The sequence below is a fragment of the Carassius gibelio genome, chromosome B5 (genome assembly GCF_023724105.1).
Source record: "Carassius gibelio isolate Cgi1373 ecotype wild population from Czech Republic chromosome B5, carGib1.2-hapl.c, whole genome shotgun sequence".
NCBI classification, from domain to species: Eukaryota; Metazoa; Chordata; class Actinopteri; order Cypriniformes; family Cyprinidae; genus Carassius; species Carassius gibelio.
In genome coordinates this window covers 41259044-41285544 of record NC_068400.1, presented here as the reverse complement: position 1 = coordinate 41285544, position 26501 = coordinate 41259044, and the positions used below count along the sequence as shown (strand labels likewise).

The 26501-nt window shown below is 37.1% G+C and overlaps 1 protein-coding gene across 1 annotated transcript in view; it reads right to left on the bottom strand.

Annotated features, from left to right (window-relative positions):
- LOC127958734 (palmitoyltransferase ZDHHC8B) overlaps positions 1–26501 on the bottom strand; it is a 50749-nt gene that overhangs the window by 22992 nt on the left and 1256 nt on the right. The window lies entirely within an intron of this gene.

The following is a 26501-nucleotide window of genomic DNA, read 5'->3' as shown; positions in this document are numbered from 1 at the left end:
ATGACCGCAGGCAATGGGCTTTTTTGACTGGAGGAAAGATTCGATTATGAACTCATGTTTAAGATAGAAGACACATTTTAAAGTTAAAAACATCTTAATGGATTTATTTTCTCACAAACACACAACTTTACACTTCACATGACATTAATTGATGGATTTAAGTTGTTTGAATTATTTGAGGATCATTATATGATGTATTTATCAGCTGTTTAGGATCTCATTCTGACGGCACCCATTCACTGCAGAGGATTATTGGTGAGCAATGCTAAACTCCACCAAAATCTCATCTTTGATGAGTGAGTGAGTACATTTTCATTTTTGAGAAAACTATTCCAACTATAGTCAAAGAGAACGGAGTATAATAAACTCAAAGTAGATCATCTGACAAATATTTAAATATATAAAATCACCTTCAGCTTTCCAGAAACTGTACTCTCATAATTAAATGTCATGCGAATATTGCCTCTGCTCCTCCAAAATCTCCCATAATTGCTCCCTTGCCGTGGCCTCGGTCCAATTTGTCTCCAATCTGACATTCTGTTATGTTCTCCACTGCACAAAGAGCAGCGTCAGAGCTGTTCAATAAGACATGATGGGAATGAATACATGCTCTCTGCAGGAAAAAATGCCAAGCTTTAGTTTCCCAATGACAGGTTTGGGTCAGAGGTCAAATGGCAGTACAACACATTTCGAAATGCCACATGGGAAACATTCGGACATTGTAGTAAAAGGTCTAGGACTTTATTCTGGAGCCCAAATATATTGTATAGCACATTTTTAATCATAATTTCAGTCCAATCATCTTCTTTCAAGAGCTGCATATTATCAGATGAGTAATATGAGAGAAACTGCTGGAGCAGTATTCAAAATTCCTTAACAAACGACAATATATTAGCATAATTAAGAGCCATATTTAGCTAAGCTTTAACCGAGGGATGAGATACAATCTCAGGAATAGAATCACTCTTCTGATGTATTAATACCTCAGACGCGCTCTCCTCATGGGTCTGCTTCAGTTCCACCGCTCTGATGGTGCTTTACTTAAAACGAAATCTTAAGACTCTTAAACGCAAGTGAGCAGTTTTCCTTCACAAGTAACAGCATGCAAAAACCAACCTTATTAATGGCTTTTTTATTTTTTTTTAATCATATAAATTCCCCCAAGGCCATTTATAATGAAGTAATGGTCATCATCTAGCTTATAAAATTGATAGCAGATGTTGCTATCAAAATATTTTTTTTATGTTTCTAAAATAATTATCTTATGCTTACCAAGGCTACATTTAGTTAATCTAAAAAATAACTTAATAAGGTATTTTTTTTTACCATATTTCCTGTGATGAAAAAGCTGAATTTTCAGCATCATTACTCTATTATTCTAATATGCTGATCTGGTCTTCAAGAAACTAATTACTTGTAATTCTATTAAAATAAAATTACATAAATCTTTCTAAATATAAATATTTTTTTCGCACATTTTCTCTCATATATATTATATGTCTCACAGACAAATTCAGAAATAGACCATGGATATAAAAATACATAAATAATAAAGTTATATTATGAATAATAAAATAATACTCCGGTTTTAAAATGTAAAACTTCAGGGTTCTGCCTGCAGTTCACAAAAAAGACACCTTTGTGGAGTAAAAACGGGAATAAAAGCAGGATGATGGAATTGCAGACGTATTCCGCTGAGAGGGACAGACAGAAAAGCTCCCATGAGAAAAGTTAAAGGAGTCAAGGAAGAGATGCTCTGCTTTCTCTCCCCACAGATGCACGCAAATATAGGACACCGTCTCTGAGGACGCTCTCTGCGTTTGTTCGGCAGACTGTCAGTGAATGCTGAGCTCCAGCAGACTCAGGGAAAAGTTTCAGGAGTTGAAAACTTCACTATCCACCTACTGTAAAACTTTAACAGTCCTCTTTATTTCAATATATTGCACATTAACCAAAGCACAACAGAAGAAAATTTGGAAACCATAGGTTTACATTAAAATCAGGCAAAGCTTGATATGATGTTTTCATCAGCTCTTTGGACTCTTATTCTGACGGCACCCATTCACTGCAGAGCATCCATTGGTGAGCAAGTGATGTAAAGCTACATTGCCAAATTTGTTCCGATGACGAAATAACATTTTTGCGTGAGTTATTCTTTTAATACAAAGTTCTCTTGTACAATTTTTCCCCCATCAGGTCATTGTTAAACATAGGTTTACATAAAAATCTGGCAAAGTTGGCATAAAAATCAATATGGAAAATGCATTCACTATACAGTACAATGTGCCCTATTTTTTAAGTGTGTAGTGGGGTACTTTTACCATATACTTTTACAATACCATATTGTATCAAAAAATAAAATAATAATTATTATTTTTTTTAAAAGCCATTTAAGATGAAAAACATAGGGTTCAAATAAACTCTGTTTTTCCAACTCTGCCTATCCCAGAATTTTTTTTTTTAATTATATATATTTTTACAATATTTCACAATATTACTTTTTTTAGCTTAAGAATCTCCTTTGAAAAAATATATTTTACTGTCTTTAGACATTTGGATGGTGGTGTGTACATGCTAAAAAAATTGGAAAGGTACAGTGATGTGATTGAAATGAACATTCATGTAGTGTTTAAGGATGCCACATAACATCTCTGTATAACCCTTTCATTTTAAGCACAGTGAACACACTTTAATATATAACACTGGCAATATTCTTCATCACAGCCTACTTGAATGATCTTCTCAGATAACTACACTACTCATGTTGTGTGAATGGGCATAAGAGTCTCATTCATTCTGAGGAACTCTTTGGTTGCAGCTGGTGGAGCTGACGAAGGGATTTGCGTGGATCGTGGGACTCTGAGAACAATCCCTCCTCTGCACGGACACAATGGGAGGCACAGATTACTGATGCACAATAGAGCTAACATGCATTGTTCAATGAAAATCTGCCAGCCCAATTCCCACACCACATGTGGCCCGATCCAACCGCAGTTCACAAAACACCAAAAACTGCTGATCATGTCATTTTTTCATCAGAAGAAAAATGCAACTCACATGTTTGTTGTTTATTATGACCTAGTTTTTGAAGCGTTTACCCGAAAATGAAAACGTACTCGCCCTCAGGCCATCCAACTGTGTAGATTTGTTTGTTTCTTCATCTTTTTCTTCATCCGAACAGATTTGGAGAAACTTGGCACTGCATCTCTTCCTCACCAATGGATGCTCTGCGGTGAATGGGTGCCGTCAGATACAGGCTTGTCCAGTGTGTGTAAAACCTAATAGGTCATAATTACGGTGTAGTAAAAATACTAAATTTACAGAGCTTTAATTCGATTTTTAAAATCTTAAAATAAACTTGTAAATGTTTGTTCAGTAGTCCATACAACAAACAACTAAATTTAATAATTGTGGTGCTTTAGGTGAAAAAAAAACAGTTGCAAATGTTTTACAAGACAAAAATACTCATCTCTGCACCAATAAAATGTGCAACATTTTATGTTTTACTACCAAATTATATGCAATACCTACTTATTATTAATGTTTATTATTAATAGTTCTGGGACAGTCTTGCAAACTTAGTTTCTGTTGCGAGCTTGAGCTCTCAAGCATCCAAGACAAACATCAAAACAACCCTAAAGTAATCCACACGATTGTGAAGTGAAAAGCTTGATATGATGCTTTTATCAGCTGTTTGGACTCTTATTCTGACGGCACCCATTCACTGCAGGGCATCCATTGGTGAGCAAGTGATGTAATGCTAAATTGCAAATCTGTTCCGATGAAGAAACAAACTTTTTTTCTTGGGCGGGTTATTATTTTTAATACAAAGTTCTCTTCTGTACAATATTTCCACAGCAAGTCATTTTTGAACATTTCCTTTTTTTTCCACAGAAATGCATTTTTCATTACTTGCACAAACAATGTGCAAGGTTCTTCACCAGTCATATAAACAGCACAGTACGAACAGTCTCTGTGTAGACACTCATGCTACTGAAACTGTACAGCAAACAGTAAGACGTGAGGTTCAGATCTCACCCAGTCATTATGCCCTTGAAAATGACACTGAATAGTCCCTAGAGAGAGCAGCTGTTCCTGTGTTGTGACTGCTCTCTGTCTTTGTTTGAATGATGATGTGAAGGAAATGCATTGTTTGGCCACATGCTCGAGCGAAGAAATGAGTCAAACGTGCAGCGCGGCCTGAACACAAATGAATAGAGCTGTCTTTGCACTGCCACTTCTGTATGCTGTGATGATGATTAGGGTTGGAGACGTTTTGAAGGATGCAGCATGTTAGTGAACCGATATTAAAAGAGGAAGAAGCACAGCATGTCCATGAATACAGTAATTAGGATTTAATTAGGGTTTATTATCACGTCCGAAAAAAGATCTAATGCCATTGGGAGCGATACAGTGGCATACCGATGAGCACTAGCACACTGACCAATTTATCATTTAAGCTTTTAGGAATGGAAATGCCCAACGAGAGACCAGCATCAGCATCTCTTCTTTCAGCAGAGCTAAATGATGGACCGGGCACTTAGCGAATTACATTCAGCAAAGATCAGCAGATGTTCAGGTGAGTGACCAAATAAATCTGAGAAGAGAAGACCGATAAAAACAACAACAGACAGACAGAACGGGGTTATTTTATTATAACATTGTATTATAACATGCAATATATTTTCCCTTAAAAGTGTCAGCTCCCTGAAAATCCAGTCCATTAGTCACGAAAGCACCAGGAGGAGAGCCATGCTGCAAATCATCATGCCTATCTAAACAATCTAACATACGACAGAACTACAAAAGAGCTATATAACCTCAACATGAAAGTCATGAGATGGAATTTCCAACAGTTCTTTAGAAATCAGATTTCAATGGCAAACTGTCCCACATTGTGAGCATTCATTGGTTCATTTCATCCCAGCGCTGCGTTTCAACACTCCTCTTATCTACAGGCCACCTCAGCTCTCACAGCACAAACTCTCTCTATCTCCGTCTCTAAAGGTTCGGCATGAATGGGGCTCTTTTGAGTGAAGCAGCGTTCCTCCTACAGTGGAAACTATGACAGGCCAGAGCCAGCAGCAGGTAGGAGGCTAGAAGCCAGTGAAAACACCCCAAACTCTTTATTCTACCAATGTTTTTCTAAATAAGACCTGTGGTCAGGAAACAGCAGAGGGGTCAGCGACCAAAACAGATAGCACTGCTATTAGAACGGTATTGGTTGGGATTTAGGGCCGTGAGGGGTTAAATTTAGCACGTTGTGAAATGAGTGCATAAGAAAAAAATAACATCTCGACTTCTTAATGCCTTTACAGGGCTGTGAGTAGGTCCTGGTTTAAGGTCAAGTCTAAATTAATTTAAACAAAAGATTTACTATCCGCCTTACTTCACAGTACAACTGTAGAGGTCTGTTTGAGAGGATTGCACACAAGTTAAAAAGTGTGTATGAAAAAAAAAAAAGAATTTCTGCCCTATAATATATTATCCTCTGTGTATGAAAAAACAACAACAAAAAAACACGGCCATTCATGTGAGAAACATTTGATGCTGATGCTGTTCAAATGTCCAAATAATCTGAAATTTGCTAAATAAATAATAAAAATGAAACTTTCACAATAAAAAATGTCTATGGGGCAAACAAAGGTTGCATTTTATGTGCATTTGTGTACTTGCATGCAACAAGTGCGCTTATTTAAAAAAATCAGTTATATTTAGAACAACGTTATACCAAAAAAGTGATGCAAAACAACCTAGACCAAATAAATACAAGCCACTTTTAAGATGCAAGACAAGTTCATTGTTGCAGATTTTAAAGAGAACCAAGTGCTATTTTTATAAACCGAGAGGCAGGGGGACCATAAAACATACAAAAATTCTCCCTTGTTTCCATTAAAGTCTGATGCGCTGTTCTCAGAGCAGAGCTCTATTAGGGCACTACACCCAGTTTTATATTTAAGTTTTGTGAGTCTTGCCATCCCATGGGGCCGCTCTCCCTTTGCGAACAAAACCGGTCCGTTTTTAGGAATGGCAAGCAGTTGAGTACAGAAAAAGCTGCACCCACTGAATACATTAAATGCATTAAGCATTACATTACACACTGCATATATATATATATATATATATATATATATATATATATATATATATATATATATATATATATATATATATAGGTGATGCATTACTGGGGAATTTAAGATATGTAAAGTTTTCATATCTGCATTTTGTCAACCAGATGGATTCGACTGTAACTTCCCATAACAAACGTCTTGACAGATTAGATGCAGAGAGTTTAGCACGTTCCATACTTCATTTCAGGACTACATTTTCATTCTTTGCTTTCAGTCTTTACTTACTCACAGATTATGCACGGTCTCTCTTACTGTGGTCTGCTTCAGAGGTGATATCAACTGAATAAATGAATTGGCTTTGGGAAGCTCTTAGATTGAGTGTCTTGCTCTGTGAAGGTTGAGTTGTAAACTGAGTGTTTACACAGAGCACTTGTGTTTTGTTAACACACGATAAGGGTCACAAATGACTTGAGAACTGCCCAGAGGTATTTTACATCAGTGCTCAGCTGAAAAACAAGAATCAGTGTGCTCTGCTTGATCTCAGAAACATTAGGCTGTGTTCGTAAGGGAATACTATGTGACCCTGGAGCACAAAACCAATCATAAGTAGCACGGTATTATTTTTGCAGCAATAGCCAACAATACATTGTATGGGTCAAAATGATCGATTTTTCTTTTATGCCAAAAATCATTAGGCCATTAAGATCATGTTCCATGAAGATATTTTGTACATTTCCTACCGTAAATATATAAAAACATAATTTTTTATTAGTAATATGCATAGCTAAGAACCTAGTTTAGCCTTAATTTTTTGCACCCTCGGTTTCCAGATTTTCAATGTCCTGTCCCAACAAACCATAAATCAATGAAAAGCATATTTATTTAATTAAAAAAAAAAAAATTACCCTTATGACTGGTTTCAGCATGCAGTAAAAATAAAAAAAAAGTATTTATAAATCATATTTATTTATTTATTTATTTAAATGATCCTGGCATGTTTTTATTTTTTTTATACACATATTCTACTTATGTATTATTACTATTTATTTATCTTTCATTTATTTGTTTACTTCAATTAAATATTTTCCCAACAAAAAAAAAATGATATTAATAGCACTTTGAGATTTTCTTTAAAATGTAAAGTGCTTTATAAATAAAATGTATTATTATTATTATTATTATTAATATTGATTTTTTATTTATATTGTTACATATATAACGGAAGCCAATGGAATTCCGATCACAGCACGAGTGGCCAATCACAAGGTTTTTTTCCAGCAAACTCGAGTCAGCTGTTTTCTTTGGAATCCTGTCACCAAGCAACCGCACTATTTGTAGAAACACATCATATTAAGTTTCATTCAAACTTTGCTTGTCATTCATTAAACTTCAAAATCAATGAATGATCCATAGAAGTGGTATAATCGCTGCTAAACACATCGACTAACAACATTCATCAATGACTTTGTTACAGAGAAGCACAACTTCTGTTCATGCATGTGTTTCGATGGAGGACCACCAACGTGCAATAAATCTAGTTCTGAGCACAGGTCACATCTAATACCCAGTAGACAGAGAGGGTGGAAGAAACATGAATAAGCTGATCAAATCGGTTCCATCACTGCATCTGTTTTCCATTATAGACAAAAGAAATAATAATAATTAAAAGGCCACCCTAAACACACACACACACACATATATACACATACTGTATATGCTTACAAAGTCATGAGATTTCATCCGAGACTATTCACTATCTTATGCAGGAGTTTGACACCATGATGGATGTCAAGTGTAAGAGCTTCAATGGACTGTCTGGAGATTTTAATTATTAACCCTAAAGCATTGCACTCCACTTCCGCTCAGAACCCATCCATCTTCACAGAGGAGAAGAAGAAGAGAGAGATGCTAGAGAGGATCTGTATTCCAACCAGCTGCATGACTGAACAGTTGACAGGAAAAATAAAACGGGAGACAGGGGACTTGACTGCAAGACAGATAGACATTAGGATGCATCTAAGATTGAATCCTTAGATTGCATCCTTCTAAGATTGCATCTTAGAAGGATGCATCTTAGATGTCACTGCTGGTTATATGCTCTCCATATAACCATGTATGAGACAAATACAAATCTTAAATCTTAAATCTTAAATTGATTAAAATACAAAATATTTCTATCTTAAATGTTGTTCTTTTAAATAATGTATTCATCACAGAATACAAAAAATGGATCAAGGGTTCCACAAACATTAAGCAACACAAATGTTTGCACAGTTATTAAAATAATAAAACTTGTTTCCTGAGCCCCGAATCAGCATAATGATTTCTGAAGGATCACGCGGCACTGAAGAAAGAGTTAATGATGCTTAAATATTCAGCTTTGCCATCACAAGAATTAATTCCATTTAAAAATATATTTTAACAGAAATATTTCACAATACTGTATTTTTTTTAATCACATAAATGTAGCCATTGAGTCCATAAGAGGCTTACTTGAAAAACTAAAAATAAACAAGAGAGACCACAAACCTTCAAATGTTAGTGTAAGTTATATAATGATTAATAAAAACCTTAAAAACTTGAAATACTGCCTAAACAGAATGAAATCCACTTTTACGCAGGGCTTTATATAAGTCAGCACAGAATTATCTTACCATAGACACCCAAAACACACATGCTCAGAGGAGAATTATCACAAGTGCTGACCTCTGACCCTTTGAATGGAGGTCAACATCGTGACATAAACATAGTAGAATAGAATGAGAACATAAACGATAAAGTAAAAAAAATCAGAGAAAGCACTTTCCATTTTCATTGTCATTATTTCTGAGCTGAGAAAAGTCACCTGAGGGCCGAGTCAATGGCTCGACTGATGTGAGATAAAACACTCTGTGAAAGTGCTGACACAGGTGTAAAGAGGACAGGAGGAAAAACATATCAAAACACCTGTCAGACAAGATCAAAATCAGTCCAATCAAGTACAAACAAAAACAATAGACTGTGGTCCACAACTATGGCGTGAGACGTACACAGGTACTCTCTCTGACCGCTGTCTGATGTGAAAGCTCTCGACAGATAAAGAGGCAGTGCGTATAATAGGCTTTATCCGTATAATAGGATAAGATATAAAATCCTCTCATCTAAAACGTCTGTCGTGACTGGCCGAAAAAGACTGTGAGCAACTGGTTTGTTGGTAATTTGTGGGCACTTCATTCAACCAAATTCTTCCACCAAACCAACCCAGGAAGCTTGTCCTAGTAGATTTGTGTGGCCAACCTTCCCCTTCATTCAGTGCAATTAAATGAACAAAACACTCATTTCACGAGTTCACACTTACATATAATTAACTGAATATTATAATGCGTATTTGGCGTGCTGTCCGGGGAAGGGGCTCCGAGCTCGGGAATGGCCCGAACCTAGAGTACCCCCCCCGTATATGAAAGTGTAAAGTGAACTCTAGTGGAGGAGAAGGGGTGGAGGGGGGATGCTGATAAACCGTCAATAGAGACAGGTAGGCTGATTCAGCTGTATTTATACCCTAAGGTTGATTATCTTGAGTGGTTCCACCTGTGCTAATTAGGTTAAGTATCTGACGTGCTTCTCCCGAACCTTGTTATGAAACTACATTTCACGAGTTCACACTTACATATAATTAACTGAATATTATAATGCGTATTTGGCGTGCTGTCCGGGGAAGGGGCTCCGAGCTCGGGAATGGCCCGAACCTAGAGTACCCCCCAAAAAGCTAAAGAGCAGGAGGACAGCCGGCCGAACTAAAGACCCCCCCAAATGAGTGCCACGTTTGGCGGGCTGGCATCTCGAGAAAGGGTCTGAATGTTTGTCCAGTGGGCCTGTGATGGCGGCTCTGTGTAGTAACAGCTGCTCTATGTGAAATCACGCACCTGATGGAATTAACCGCTGATTAGAGAACCGGCTTTACTGACAAGATGCGCATAACGATCGGCCGATCGTGATCGGAGCACCCCTACTCACCAAGGCTGCTTTACAGTACAGTAAAAACTGTCATACTTTGAAATCCAATTGCAATTTAAAATAACTAGTATTTTCTATGTTACTACATTATAAAATGTGATGGCAAAAGTTGAATTTTAAGCATCATTACTGCAGTCTTCACATGATCCTAAAGAAATAATTCTAATATGCAGATTTAAAAAAAAAGCTGATGAAATGGGTCATTTATGCTAGAGAAGGAAACTTCACATTTATTATTATTTTTTAGATAAGCAGAACATTTTAAATAATTTGCACCATACAGGACATTCACGACCAAATTGTACATTCAAAGGAAAACGAGCTGATAGCGTTGGCAAGATAAAACAATTAAAAAAACAAACATCTTTGCATAAAAGTAGTTTAATAATTGCACTGCATCAGCTGTGAATGATCGAAAGACAGAGAGAGAGAGATGAGGGTAGAGAGATAAGGTTTGCAAGCTGTCGACTAGAAAGTAGCTTCTGGAAAACTTTGATAAACTCTACTTTATATCAGTATTACTTTCTCATCTGAGACTCCATTCACACATTTATTCATTTCATATTCTGGCTGGCAAGATTCATTCCAGGTCAAGATCACAGAGATGTGAGAATCTCTCAGTCACAGAAAGACAGAGACAAAGTTGTATTTATAATTATTATATGTACTTAAAAATAAGAGACCTTGCAGATTGGCTGACTGTCGCCTAGCTGCTATATTCTGAAATAAAACGGTGTCTTACTCTTCTTCTGCGAGGTTTAAAAATAGTGTGCGCTCAACCAGACACCACACAGTTACTAAACAAAACTCCTCAATGGCCTCTGGAGGTATGACTGTCCTTGTCATGCATCCAAGAGAACACATGCATACACCGCCTCTCTTGGGTTAAACTCTCGCACGGCATTGTGGGAGATATTTCTATTTCAATTAAACACTGTTCTTTTGAAATCAGCATATTAGAGCGATTTCTGAAGGATCACGTGACACTAATGATGAGTAACGAGTGCTATCAATTCAAGTTTAAATTCAGGATAGAGACAAGTTTGAAGAAGGTTTATGTTAAACAAAATGTGTATTAATTAAGGCTACTTCGTGATCAAGCAAGTTTGAGTGGTGTGCATGATTTTCTCACCTATCTCAACTATTCTGCACCAATACGATCCCTGGGAAAATGATCAAACGCCAAGTAAACCATTACAGACTAATTTAAATCAGCAGAATCCTCAACGCCATGGTTTGTGTTTGACAGCATGATGAGTGGCAGTAAAGAGGCCGTGTGTTTTCAGGCTTGACATTCACGACTCACGAGTGGATGTGTTCTTCACGGATCAGAGGAATGTCTCATACACCTGCATACACAACCTGACAGTCACAACTACAGCTGTGTGAAACACACAGCGCTTTCATCCAACCGTTCTGCTGTTGTTGTGAGCGAGGAGGTGTAGGACAAGAGCAACTGATGTCTGAAGATACAACTACTGCTATATGTTGTTTCAATACACGGCTTCATTATTCACAAAAACAATAAAGATACTATACAAAAACTACATAGAGAGCTTACGGTTAAGAAAATGAATATACACAAGAAGATGATGAATAAAAGCAATAACATGCTGAAATCTCAAGGTCAAGGGTCACTGTCAAAACAAAAGCTTTTAGGAATGCAGTGTGTGTTAAACACACTAACAATAAATGAATGTCTGCAAAAATGACATAAACTATTGCATCATAAATCGTGCTGAAAGAATAAAAGCCATTAATTACTCTCAGATGCGCTGCGCCGATTGAAAGAGAGCGGTGGTTTTGGGGTCTGTTTGTTTGATTCGAGCTCGGCTTTCATGCGATGAGGAATATTTTCCAAGTCTCTGTATCCCTCGCACATATCTGAGTTTAATTAGCATGAGCTTTACACTCCATCTATATCCATAACCTCATTCATAATGATGATTTAAACACACACAGACACACATAACATGAACACGCTCCATCTTTTTCACTCAAAAAAAACACAAAACGCTTGGCTTCCACTTTTTATCCCAAGGCTGTCCTCCCACCAAACCTCATTATAACACCAGCATTTGAGCACAAACACTGTGAAGGGCTTTTTCTAACTACTGACCACAAATGGACTGTAATTGTGCTGAAAAGGCCACTGGGACATTGCGATCTTGTTTAAGAAACTGTGTAGCGGCGGATGCCGGAAACTCGCCTGGACACCTTATCATCAAATCTTTTGTCACGCTTCCCTTCTGTACACAAAACATTTACACAAAGCTCTAATTACATCGAAACCATCTCGATTAACAATCAAGAGCATCCGCTTTTCACGGTGTAGTTAAGTGTTGGCACCTGGACTTTCATTGTTCATGTCAAAGTGACAGCTGGAAACTTCAGTCTTTTTACTCTTCTGTCTCTTTCTTAACAGCCGATTCAAGAGAGCACAACTGTAAAAAACAACAGGACAGCGCTGTTGACCCTGTCTTCTTTAGCTGTGGTTTTCACTCCACATAACACTCAACTAGACACACACAGTCAAGTGGGGTCAGCTGTCAACGCCATCCAGATCAGACCTTTGACCCTCACCTGCCCGCCACACACACACACACACACACACACACACTTTGACACTTTCCAAACATTTCACCAAACAAATACACTATACTAGGTTTTACTAAGTCTTCTTTGTTGGTTTTGTAGGAAGTCTCTTATGCTCACCAAGGATGCATTTATTTAATCAAAAATAGTTAAAATGTGTAATATCATGAAATATTATTATAATTCAAAATAAATGTTTTCTATTTTAATATATTTTTAAATGGTTGGATTTTAAATCCAGTCTTCAAATGTCACATGATCCTTCATGCCTTGTGTGTTAAATGTCAGCTAATGCAACCAACATTAACATTTGCTAATATTTTTGTTCATATTAATTACACAATATTAGTTTACAGTGCATCAGTTAATGCTAATAGATACACCTTTTGATCTTAAATACATGTAGTAAACTAGTAAATGTTGATCAATAAATGCTGTAGAAGTAGCCTATTGTTCATTATTAGTGCAACCTTACTGTAAACTGTTGTCAAGAATTGTTGAGCACCAAATGTCATTTGGGTCATTGAGCCCCCAGCTAAAAATTAGATTTTGCTTATTCTGGAGAAAGATAAACAAGTATAGTGATGGATTAATATTTACTAAGTAATCCACTATTTTGTTGAGGGGGGTCAAAATGGCAATTTTCACCTGAGATTCAGAGCCAAATTACAAGGGGGTAAAAATGACTTAAGAAGCTGGCAGTATCATAATGTTCCTTTTACACAGAGATTGGTAAATATATAAGTAAAATCTGTTGAATTTAGCAATCTTTGTTGCATTATGTGGCAATGGTGACCCTTCAAAAATGGCGAAAGAGCAATTTTCAAGCTTTTTCTCCAAAGTTTGCAGGCCTGCAACTCAAAAACTACTAAAGATATATTAATTCCCCTTTAGATATTGAGTCTTAACAAACTTCTCTTTAAGTATCTTAACTTTTAAGGCCCTATATGGTTCATCTCCAGAGATAATGGAATTTCAATATGCCTCCAGGAGTAAATTGATAAATAGAACATGCATCCTTGCTAAATAAAAACATACATTTTTTCAATTAAAAAAAATGAATAAAAATATAAAATACTACTGACCCCAAACTTTTGAATGATGGTGAAGGTAAAGAAATATGACATAACAAAACCATAGAGTCAGAGCTAACAGATTATGGTTTTGATTATGAAAGGGAATTAGAGCGAAACCCATTTATTCTTTAAGGACAATGATAAGCTCTACAGCTCTTCAGTGTGTGAAAGAGTAAATCGATAAATTTAACATTTTCAGTGGTCAAAAACCAAATGTGGGTCACTTTGCACAAATATAATAATAATTCTTATCATATTATATTCTTTTTCCAAAGTTTATGTGGCTATAACTCAAGAAGTCTTAAAGATATTGATATTTTGACCGCTGAAAATGTGTACAATGACAACGACAAGCTCTATATTACAGCCTGAAGTGTGTGAATGATGAACAAATGTCATGTAGACACTTGATACCAAATATAACAGAAGTGGAAGTGTAGGATCAATTTATTGCTACCACACACATAATCTCATATTATAAAATATTTACACACAGACATATGACCCCAAACACACACAGAAGACCAATATAATAAATCAACCTCGAAAGGCATTTATACATACAGTATAGCACTTTAACTATATGGATTTTCATTTAAAGTGATCAGTAACATAAATATCACAAAAAGAAGAACCACTGCAACAATACATGGACTTCAAGACTGAAGGGCTCTCAAATTTTAAATGTGCTTCATTCATTTCTGAATTGATCAGGAAAACATCACTGGATATAGCTTCATTTCCCACTCTGATGCCCATAAAGGATCATGGATGTCAGCCACAAAAAATACTTTCTTCAGCTTATTTTGGCCAGAATACTGGAACATAAATGAACACGCGTGATCTTGAGAATGAAACTGAGTAAAAGACATGTCCCAACAGGCTGTTTAAAACGGCAGGAGATGGCAAGAAACAAAAGGCAACAGTGAAGATCTAAAAGAAGAAGAAAATATATATCTTCCAGCCATCCTCTCCAACAATGATGTCCCAGAGGAGAGGAAAACAAACAAGCCAGGACAGATAAGACAAGATTCTTCTTCTATCTGGTCTCTTCCACCCATACAACCCAGACCGGGCTTACTGTGCAAGCAGAGACAATCTACTAAAAACACAAGTCTTTTACAACAAATCTGGACTCCAACCTGTATTTTCCCAACCAAATTCACTAAAAATTGGTAAATGTTCCCAGACTTTGAGATGTCTCCCTAGACTTCTAGAAGAATCTGGATCTGCAGAATCCCAAAAATAACATCATCAGTGCAAATAAAAGAACTGAAGGTGGATAAATCTGCTGTTTTAATGTAGTATTTGTGTTCCTATTCAAGCAACAACGTTACTCTATGAAACTAAATATGGCAGCCACCATAAATATAATTTTAGCATTTAATGAAAGCACTAAAAAAATGACTGAGGCAGCATGCAAATAAAGGAGTTTCACATCTTCTAACTACGTTCAAGTGCTGTTCGATCTGTCGTGAAAGAAAAATACCAAACTCTGACTCACAGTGGCAATGAGAACACCCTCGGTCAGGATAAAGCTATAATTGCGGGAGCCTTTCTGAATTTTACAGTCAAATTGAATGGATTTGCATTGGTGATTTCATCCTGTCAGAAGACTGCGGCAGCACTCAAAGGCCTCTGGGGTCACTTCTCATTTTGAGGCTTTTGTGTTTTCTTTTTTTTCTTTTGCTTCAAACTGGCTTGATTGAAAATCACATAACCCTGTAAGGTGATGAATATAGATGAGCAGATCAGAAAGCATATTTATATATATGTATATCATGCCCTCTTGGCCTCCATCACAGACACACAGATTAAACCTGAAACATTTTTTTCCTTCAAACAAGACTCTTCTCGCACTGATGATGAAATTCAAATTCAGTTCAATTTATTATGCATGATTATACTTTATGCACCAAACCAAGAACTGAACTCATTTCTTAGCATTGCATAAAGACCAACTCATTATTACAGCATATGTTTACTACATGCATGCATATCTCTTTTTAGTAACTACATGCTTATATTTTTGATGACTTACATAACTAGTCAGTAACATTTTTATTCTGCCAAGACTGACTGCACATTTTTCTAGATTGTTAAAAAAAAATCTATTTCAATTTAATTCTATTTGAACTTTCTATTCTATAATTTTTACTAGGGCCAATACTCGATTAAAAAAAATTATCGAATTAATTAGAGGCTTTTTAATTAATTAATCGAAATTAATCGCATTTTAATCGCATATAAATATTTGACCTGAGAACAGTGAGAAGTAATTTTTTTCACATGGATTTATAGTATACCATTGAATAATGAATAATTAATACATAAGCTTAAGCTTCAAAATATTGTCTAGCAGACCAGTGCAATTTTTGCCATGAAGTGTAGCAATAGCATATTTAGAAACAATTTAGAAATGGTACATTTCAGAAATTCAGGAAGCTTATAGGTGCTGGAACCTTCTGTAAAGTGTTTTTAAGTAATACACAATACTGTCAATTACATTCAGAACATTGGAAACACTGACTATTAGAAAACATCTCTCTGTTGCTTCAGAGGCCATAACATACTAAGTCCAACTCTCAAAAACCTTGGCCAAAACAATAAAGAGTTCAACATAAACTGTTGCACCAACAAAATAATACATAGTTCAACATAAAGTGTAAAGTCCACGCTAGCTGCTATATGTTTTGCGTTGAGGTGATACTTGAGGCTCGATGTGCTGCAGTGATATGCGAACGCTAGTTGGTGCTTCAGTATAATCGGTCCGCCGAAACTCATCCAGTGAGAAACGTTCCGCGGTGCAAAAATAAGTTATTAAAAATGCGGGAATTTTTTTTCTGTAATTAATTAATCTTAGTTAACGCGTTTTTTTTTTTTTGTATAATTAATTAATCTCAATTAACGCGTTAAAGTCCCGGCCCTAGTTTTTACATCTGTGTCAATTTTTCAAAACTGAGTCTAAGACTGCTTTCCATTGATGAACGGTTTGTTCGGAGGACAATATTTGTCTGAGATACAACTATTTGAATATCTGGAATCTGAGGGTGCAAAAAAATCTCAAAAAATGCAAAAGAAAATCACCTTTAAAGTTATACAAATGAAGTTCTTAGCAATGCATATTACTAATCAAAAATGATTGAATTTTTAAGTTAAAGTTTTTCTATATTTATGGTATGAAATGTACAAAATATTGATACGATAATATTGACCAATACAGTGTTTTTGTTTTTGGCTTTTGCTAAAAATATAACCCAGTGACTTAAGACTGCTGTTGTGCTGCAGGGTCACATGTGATTTTTTTTTTTTTCTTGAGCATTAAATCAGCATGTTATAATGATGTCTGTAAGATCTGTTTGATCAAATAAATGCAGCTTTGATCAGCATGAGACTGTTGTATATCTTTCCTTTTACCATTTCCATTACATTTACATGCAAATATTATTCAATAATAATGCCAATAATTTGGTTACTTTGAAACTACAGTCCTTCACTTGGCAAATTAACAGAAGTGACTGAATAGAAAATGAAATACTTCAGCAATTTTTTTTAAATAAATATAGGCCTGTTTAGCTTCAAATATTTAATCTGCCCATTTCAACCAATGAAAAAAAATCCATGGTGGCCCACTACGGATATAACATATTGTATATAAATAAAATAACAAACCCATAGCTGGCCTTTATATCTCCTACATCAAAGCACCAGAGACCAGTAGCACATCTCAAATGCTTTCAACAGTTTGATTGACAGCGCCTTCTCTCTGAAGTGACAGTCTCCACGTGGATACTTCATCTTCTGGGTTCATAACAGAAGGCTTCGACTGGAAAGACTTTATGACACCGTCTTCCCCATCTTAAACAGAGTTAGAAAGTACTTAAATTGCGAGTTTTCAATTCTTTTTCAGATTCATTAGTGCTCTGAAATACAGCAGAGGACAAAAACTATGACATACTGCTTTTTTGAATCAAACACAAGAACGCACTACTGCAAACGCAGTGAAACAGTATAAAGGCAGAGCGTTCAGAATGGGTGGAAAAGAGGGAGAGAAAGGAGGGTGGAGACAGCTCGGGTGGGCGCAGCTGAGGTGGTTAAATGTGTTCCACATGTTTCCAGCCAGAAGGCAGATGAATGGTTGGAAAGGGGGATGGAGAAAAATGAGTAGCCCTACTCACTCAGCTCCCTCCCTGCCTGCCATCTTGCTCTTTTTCTCCTGCTCCATTGCTGCCCTTTTCACCTCGGCGGTAACACACACACACACACACAGAGAGAGCTCCAGTTACCCCAGCCGGTCTGCACAGGCAGCCTCTGAGCTTCAGGGAAGATTTCCAGGCAGGGTATGATTACGAAAGCCAATAGTGGCGCGGCAGAAAGACTGTATTTTTAGCTCTCGCGTGGGGTCAGGAGCATCTTGTGTGTTTAATAACAGGGCAATCACCTGGTTTCATTTGAGTGAAGTGTCTAGGTTCTGAATGTAGAAGCCTGCACCACATGAAATTCATTTACACTGATGAATGAATGGAAAGCACTGGCCAAAAACAGACCTATCTGCTGGGGCAGATGAGGCAAAGCCCAGCAGGATGATTAAGTTCATTACGAGTCTCAGAAGTGTGTACAGCAGGGATTCTCCATCTTTTAATGAGAGGGAACGCTACCACGAGAAAGCAAACAATCTGGGGAGTTACTTGCCTTAGATGTCCTAAAAATATGTTTTGGTACCTTCAAATTATCCACACAACAACACAGAGAAATACTCTCTGCATATGTAGTGTTCACTATCATACCAGGATAATTATGTCACATTCTGGGTCTGGATTTATGAAAACGTTAAGTAAATGTTCGGGAAAAACCTAAGAACTGCTATTCTTGAATATTGCTATCTGGTAGTTATAATGAAGACTCGCTGATCTATTTCAGATTAATCGTGCATCAAGAATATAAGTAATATGCATTATGTAGCAATTGTAATAGTTGAAGCATCCCAATAAATTAAACATTTGGGGCTCTAAGACCGGTTTAGAAATTACTTTTTAAGAAGTTTTTTCAGATTAGTTCCTGGTTTGAATCAGTCTGACAAATGACCCTGAATCATCATCTGACTCACTAACTGAAAATCCAGTTATCTGTCGTGAAATGAAGCTTTGTTGTAAATACAGTTCATGAAAATTCTAAACTGATAAATTCGCTACAAACAGGTATGACCTTGAATGACCTGTGCCGTCTCAGCTTGAGAGCAGTTTGCAATCTTAACAATTGACTTGATCTAACCCTAATAAATATCCCGCTGGTTTATTTTACAGTGGGAATGCAGAAACAGTAAAAAGTTCAAGCTCCTTTACAGCGTGCAATAATAAAACATGTGTGGCGGCTTCATCTGTTGTCTCTTCTGCCGTGGCATGTTGCAGATGTCAACACCCTGCTGCTGTTCTCAGGGGAAACGGTGTCAGAAAATCTTCTTTCGATGAGGAAAGCATCCAAACAAAATTCTTTTAGAGGAGTACTAGCTGTGCAATGATAGTAGGATCCGCTGATTTGTCATACTTCATGGAGAGCCATGTGGACACAAACCTCTTTTCGGCTCTACATTCTCAGGCACTTGAGTTTACAGTTTCACAAATCAAGTTTTTCTGCAAGAAAAAGCTTCAGTTTTGTTTTTCAACTTGACTCTCTGAATTAGTTTTCAGCCTGTGGCTACAGCTTCTCAAAATATTAATAAATAAAGTAGAAGCAAGCCTACACTTTACATTTTTAACCAATAGAGTTAACGGTTCACACAAATAAGAAAATGTCATATTTGTTATTGAGTAAATGAACCGTAAATGAGTTTGTATCTTCAGCTCGGCAAATCTAGAGAAATGTAGCATTACATCACTCGCTCAGCAATGGATCTGAATGGGTGCCGTCAGAATGAGAGTCCAAATAGCTGATGAAAGCATCACAATAATCCATCAAATCTAATGCTTCGTGTTTTGTAATAAATCCATAAAGACAATTTTAACTTTAAAATGTTGTTTCCAGTTATAATAGAGGCCCTCTATCCATAATCTTGCTTTTTTTTCTCCAGTGAAAACTGAACAGAAATATTCACAAGCGTCAAACATTTACCAAGCAGTCCAAAATGGTGGATTTTTAGATGAGACGGTAATTTCTTCTTAAATACACGCAGCTTTTCACTTGACAAGATGTTAACTGATGAACTGGAGTCTGGATTGTTGTGATGTTTTTATCTCATTCTGGCGGCACCCATTCACTGCACAGTATCTGACGGTGAGCAAGTGATGTATTGCTAATTTTCTTTAAATCTGTTCTGATGAGGAAACAAACTCATCTACATCTTGAAACATTTTCAGCATATTTTAATTCTGGGGTAAATTATTCCTTTAAATCAATAACTTAATGGGCACATCTTCATTAATTTGCAGCATTGCTACATTGGATGCTAGTGTTTTGTAAAATTGTTACATGTCTCAATGGAAAACTTGAATCTGAGGTCAGTCGCTGCATTCTTGGCTCATATATTTGTGTACAACGAAAAGCTCAAGAGGATGCCTCACAGACAGCATGCTGATCCATCTGCATTATCTGAACCCGGGATCATCAAAGCACAGACAGATCACGTTTCTGTGAATTATAGTACACTGCTGATAGATCGTCTAAGGGTTGCATCAGCAATCAATAAAAACAGGTCCAACAGTTTAACCACGCATACAGAATCAACAGTTTGCAATTGGCAGCCTGCTTAGAAAAATAATTCAACTAAACTAAATCAGAAAACAGTTATTGTAATAATAGTGCAATAATATTTCACAACTTCAGTGGTTTTGCTAAATGTTTATCAAATAAATGCATGCTTGGTGAGCATGGTTTTAAAAACATCTCCAAATTCAATCCACAGGAACGCGAAAAAGCCTGTGCACATATTCAACTATCATTCATCTCTCGACTGAGAGCCAACAGCTGCAGGTGTCAAAATGTTACAATGGAAATTTATGGTTATGCATTGCTTATAACTTATAATAAAGCATAATTGTATTTCTCAGAGGGTGCACACACTAGTTTAAGCTACGCACAATCTTCCTATACCCAAATTAACACCACCATTTGGATCAATCTTCATGAGCATCCCCTTTACTTAATGTCAACTAACCAGGGGAAACAGATTTGATCTCATTACTGTCATGTAGCCTCTAGCTAAGAATACATGAGCTATGACGTCCAAAATTAGATTCCCACATCCATTCTAATGTGAGTCCCACATACGGTGAGTGAGTCATAGCTGTCTCTATTGTTTTAAGCGAGCTTGCAGGGCTCTGAAAGGAACGGATATGATTCATTTTTGTTTTGCAGTAGATGAAAACTAGACAAATACCTAAGACACAGATATAAAGGCTAAATAACTTCATAATCAGAGTATTTTCAATAGCCGTGCAAAACTGTACAGCTATCTGCGTAATTTCCATTTCATTTGCACCTGAAGAGTGGTAGATATTTGCTTATTTAATTGCATGCAATTTTCCCCATTCAGTACACAGATAATGATGCTCACAAAACTTTTCACCCAAGAGTTTATCTTTCATCTTGTGTAGCTTCCTCTAGGGAGAACAAAAGAAATACAAATCATTTTAAATGAACGAGACTTAAAAGACTGCAGCCAAATCCACAAACTGTTCATGGTTATAATTAAAGTTTATGGCCTGTATTCACAGAGCTTTATGAACAGTTACAGATCTGAGGTCAAGCTTTCTCCATCTTTCTGTGCATATGAAGGGAAACTTACGTGCACCTTACTTGCATGCACTTATTTGTTGACCTAGATCGAAATCAAAGTCAAAATTGCTTATCCATATCTGCGTTATGTGTGTAAATAATGCTGCAGATATTAGAGACTTGACGATGAAAGTTTTAGGAGTTTTTCTGATTGGTGATTACATTTGAATGCCATTCCTCTGTGAAATCAGAAAGAAAAAAGCAACAATGTTTGCACATCTGTCTGTCTTGACACTTCTCTCTTCATTTACTCACCTAAATCTTTCCTGTTGTTCAGCAGAACAATAAAGAAGATATTTTAAAGAATCTCAGCTGAATGGGTAATTGTACAAACCTTCCTCATGCTCTTTCTGTTTTGTCTATCGCTCCATCTGCACGCTGCTGTTTCTGCGTGGCATAAGCTAATAAATGACGCTGTTCTGCTCTGTTTGAGTCTCCGGCCTGACAGATTCATTATCGACAGAATTATGTGCAATTCATCAGCCAAATATTATTCTCTTCCTGACAGTTTGCTAAACAAAAGCAGTGTCTCTGTTTGTTATCAGACACTTTAATTAATGTATCAAATTCCTCCTTCACATTTCTAAACTCTGCATCGAACAATAAAACATTGAATTCACAAAAAGAGTTAGTTATGTTTGTGTGCACAGACTTACACAGAGTACAAGTGCTTATGGTGAAATCTAGAAGAACAGCATAAAAATATTACAGGCCCATTAACAAGAAAGCACAGCAGGGAACAAGGATACATATAAATGGAGATGAGCACTTCATTAATGGCCTTAAATTTCAACTGTAGCCCATTATGTGACCATAATGTTTAGAAATACTCCAGACCACAGGACATCTGCACACGGAGCGCTGTTAATCCAATCTGTCCCCCTTAAGGGAACAAGGGAAAGAGGTTAGACACAAATTAAAAGGGGACACTATCTGACAGCGCACACTGATATATTGTCTTTTCACTGGTTGTGAAACTGCTACACAGACCACAAAAAAAAAAAGTCTAAAAAGGCGACATTTTTCTTTATTTCGAGATGAATAAATGTGCAAATCATTACAAAGCTCAAATAATGAACATGATTCTCAAAATCACAGAATCCTATTCCAAAAAAAGATCCATCAGCAATGAACGAAGACTTTAATGCTGCTACTTCATAATTCATCTTTTGACTCACAAAGTACAGTAGTTCTTGTCACAATTACAAGTGATTGACTCTTAATTCTCATTTACTTAGGAACACTTGAGCAGTTCACTCTGATGAAAAAGTAGGGTCTAAACATGCTCCCTTTGCTTGCATATTGTCAGAAAAATTAAATCTCAAAAACTGATGATATGAATGTTTTAGATAGTGGTAAAGCCACTAAGAAACATCTTAAACAAATGATATCTTCGAAGATGATAAAGACTATGCCACATGTCTCCTCACTGTCCTCAACATGAACGCAGTGATGGGAAAACCTTGTTAAATGCCTGACAACACCCAGATCCCCCATCACTTCTCACATTCAGGAGAAAGTCATCACACAGCCTTTGTTACCTTGAAAGTCTACCGACTGTTGTCTAGTGAGCACTAAGCAGTCAGTGAACAAGTGTGCTTTAGATACTGACATTAGCTTTGATGCTGCACCTGAGTGTAGGGTTGGGGGAAAAAAAAAATCGATACAGCATAGTATTGCAATATTTTCTGCAGCATTAATTTATCGATACATGGACGCCAAGAATAAATCTTTTAAATAAAGATGGCGGCATCGTGGAAAGTTATCAGGAAAGCCCTGTCCATGTTTAAATCGAATTTAAGAATTTATTTTTACATTTGTGATGTCATGCGAATCTTGTCAGTAAAGCCGGTTTGGTGATTAGTAGTAAATCTCCATCGCGTGCTTTCAGATGGAGCAGCATTTACTACACAGAGCTACGCAAGCTTTGCAAAATCACGGATGAAATAATCAGGTGATAATTAAATAGAAGAAATCGTTCTCTGATTGTGAAATCTGTTTGCAGACGTTAGCTTCTCAGTGAACTACAGTGAACTAATGCTGATCCATCTAAAAAGCATGTGCGTTATTGAAAAGCACCACATTTAATAGCATGTTTTTACTCCAAACTCACTTTATAACATCATTCGATAGTTTTAAATAAATCCTAATCGTACAATATCGCAATATATTTAAAATCGCAATAATATTGTATCGTGACACAGGTATCGTGATAATATCTATCGTGAGGCCTCTGGTGATTCGCACCCAATCCTCAGTGCGGTTTTAAATACAGATAACAGTGAGGTTTTGGAGGTCAGAGGCTGGACAAAGATACACCTTCTCAATGGCTAGCAGTGGAAACTGAAAAACCATTCTGTTTCCGATTATTTGCATATATAGGAAATGTATCATGTAAAGAACAACCCCTATTTCCAAAACAATATATTTATCCAGAATATCAAACAGCAATGGGTTGAGCTCTTAATCCACAGATCATCCATCTGCTCTAGGCTCACACTCCCAAACCAGTACACAAAACAACAACAACAATAATCCTTCAAATCATAGGTTTACCAGTCTTCAACTGGCTTTGTACTTTAACAATGGTAGTATAAGTAAATGAACAAAGTGTATTATTTTTGTGCTATCTGGTCCAAGAACCAAGATATCTGTGATTATTTGTAAAACTTGTCATCCAATCTCCAGGGCTTTTATTAAAACTACTTCAACATTTTTATATCCCCGCTCACAAATACAGTAGTCTGATCAAGCCCAGTGAATTATGGGTGCTGAAATCTTTCTACTTTTTTTCACCCTGGATGTTTGTGCCGCACTGTTTGAAGCGTTTCACATCAAAGTTTTACACACAGAAAGATTATTTGAAGCCTTTCGTTTTCTCATGATTTATGTCTTATTTTCATTAATGTATTTTGTAAAAATACAAATAGTTAATGGAATACATATTTAAATTGTATAATGTGAGCCAACTTTTAGATATTGTTTTTGCTGCTAAATTATACAGTCAGCTAGTTTAATTTCATAGCTTATATATTTTTTATTCAAATGTAGTTTTTTCTCTGTAATGAGGAAGTGAGTATTTACTGGATTGTGTTTAACAAAGGGTCATTAGTTCCACAACCACAGTATTGATACTCTGTAGTGGTGTAGAAAAAAAATAGCAATTGCGTTAGATTGGCCTATTCTTAGAATTTGGAATATTCTATGTAATCTTACACTGCAAAATAATAACTCGAAAAAGAATAAAAGATAACAATTATTTAATTAACCCTTAAATTAATCACAGTTATACAATGAAAGCTAAGCCCTAAACAGACAATTAATTGCAATAATAACCATGACTATTTTTAGGCAATTAATTGTTAGCCAAATTTCCTAATCGTGACAGGCCTAGCAGTAACCGCCACGGTCGATGGCCTGGGGTTATCCCTCTGTTAGGAAGAGGCAGGTGTCGACGAGGACAGCATGCTTTGGCACACTTTTGAGCCTCTGCTAATTTTTTAAATAATGGACTCCACGGCATCACCAAAGAGGCCAGAGGAAGTCACAGGAGCATTCAGAAGTACTTTACGATCAGCATCCTTGAGATCAGCCAGGTTTAGCCATAGGTGCCTCTGAAGGATGACCATAAAAACCATGGCCTTACCCACAGCCTAAGCTGCTCATGTGGTCGCCATCAGCGTGTTGACATGCACAGATCCTTAATGGCCTCTGCTGCCTGCAGGAGCTACGTCTGGAAAACCTGCAGCACTGCCATTGGGTGCAGCGTGGAAGCAGCCTTGCCATCAGATGCATACACTTTATAAGCAAGGTATGCAGTGGTCCTGCACGGCTTTGAGGGGAGGGTGATGTCTGCTGCAGGACATAGGTGCGCAACGACGGTCTCCTCGACAGGTGGAGAACACACGTACTGTTGGGCCTCTGCCCCATCCACTTGGGAAAAGATGGCCTGTGTATCAGAGTGGACATGCACCGATTGGGGTGCAGACCATATTTCACCAGCTGCTCGTGTACACCAGGGACCTGAAATACCAGGAGTCAGGCTTACTCCTGCAGGCTCCTCTGGAGAAGTCAAGCTCCAACTCCTGGACAGCCTTCGACAGAACCCTCATGATCTGTTCCTTGAGCTCTGGTGACCCCATGCTGTCCGGTTGACCGGCCTCTGAGATTGACATCGAGTCATTCCCCTCCTCAAGTCCAAAGGACACAAACTCTGTGATATCGGAAGGAGGGTGGAAGCAGTCTTTGAGGAAGGAAACCGGGGAGCAGGTTGACCGCTGGGGTTGGCAGAGCGGCAAGACGATACTCCCGTCACCAGGAGAAGGACAGTGGTCCTTACCCCACACAGGACATGAGCAACATGGTGGTCAGTTTGGACAAGCAATGCCTGCAATCGAACAATTAACCAGACATTTACCAATAGGACTTCAGAAAGGTTGGAAGGGAAGGAGTTCCCATATTGGATAAAATGTCTCTGTAATGTCTCGTGAAAGCTCAAGAGGGAAATGCAAAAGCATTATGAAGCACTGTCAAGAGCATGCCATACCAACAGGTGGCGATTTAATCTCAACTGTAAAGCCATGTTGGCCAATTAGAAGCCTAAAAGAGTTTCCAGTAAGTGCATGCTCAAAACCTCCAGTTTCACTGTCTACATGATAACACCACAACCAGAGTTTTTGGAAATCTTCATCCTGGCAGGAGTTTTCAAAAACATTCGGTTTCAGTCACCTGGTGCTGCGTTTGCATGTGAACGAACGACCAAACTGCTGGCATGTTGACATATGGTATTTTGCTAAACCTTTTATAATTATCATGCATTAGGCTTAACGACCTTGTATTAATTATGAGACTATAGAGGGATCCACCTGTGACGTCAAAACCTGGGAGACTAATTTGGATGTCCTTGAGAGTTTCCTGTGGGTTTTTATAATGGAATATTTCAATTAATGAGTAAAAGAAGGTTTCAGGTAAACAAAGCTTGAGGGTACATTTG